Source organism: Vombatus ursinus, unplaced genomic scaffold, assembly GCF_900497805.2.
Source record: "Vombatus ursinus unplaced genomic scaffold, bare-nosed wombat genome assembly UNPS02004833.1, whole genome shotgun sequence".
NCBI lineage: Eukaryota > Metazoa > Chordata > Mammalia > Diprotodontia > Vombatidae > Vombatus > Vombatus ursinus.
This window is the reverse complement of record NW_020944611.1, coordinates 97,846-98,388: the sequence shown is the minus strand read 5'-3', so window position 1 is coordinate 98,388 and position 543 is coordinate 97,846. Positions and strand designations below refer to the sequence as shown.

Sequence of the window (543 nt, the reverse complement as noted above, 5' to 3'; positions counted from 1 at the left end):
CCTCTCCTCTGCCCCACCCCCACCCTGGTTCAGGCCCCCTCCTCTCATCAAGCCTGACTGCTTCAGGTCTCCCCCCTCGAAATCCTCCCTCCATTCTGCCACCAAAAGGTCCTTCCTAAAAGGGGCAGGTACGACCGTGTCAGCTCCTACTCCATAACCTGCGCTGGCTCCCAGTGGCCCCCAGGATCCAATATACAGTCCTTCCCTTCTCAGAGTCCACTTGACCATCTCTCCCCAGGGGCCACACTTGTCCCTGGCTGCCCTCGGGCCAGGAATTCTCTCCCTCTTCCTCATCCTCCTCCTCCAAGTGCTCCCAGCTGCTGGTGCCTTCCCCTTCCAGACTGCCTCCCCTCTCCGGCCTGGGTCTCCCCCACTAGAAGGCAAGGGCTGGTCAATGCCCCCACAGTAAGGCTGAATAAACGCTTACTGCCTGGTTGGGGCCTGGGTTCTAGTCCTGTTCCTGCCTCTAAGCCGCTTCCTGACCCTCATCCAGCCTCAGTGTGCTGCTCCGTAGTGTGGGGATGATGGCTCCCGGGGGGGGGG

General features: G+C 61.3%; 1 protein-coding gene across 4 annotated transcripts in view; it reads right to left on the bottom strand.

Annotated features, from left to right (window-relative positions):
* The window catches only part of LOC114027969 (ubiquitin carboxyl-terminal hydrolase 40-like), a 66,159-nt gene that overhangs the window by 64,916 nt on the left and 700 nt on the right, over nt 1-543 (bottom strand). The window lies entirely within an intron of this gene.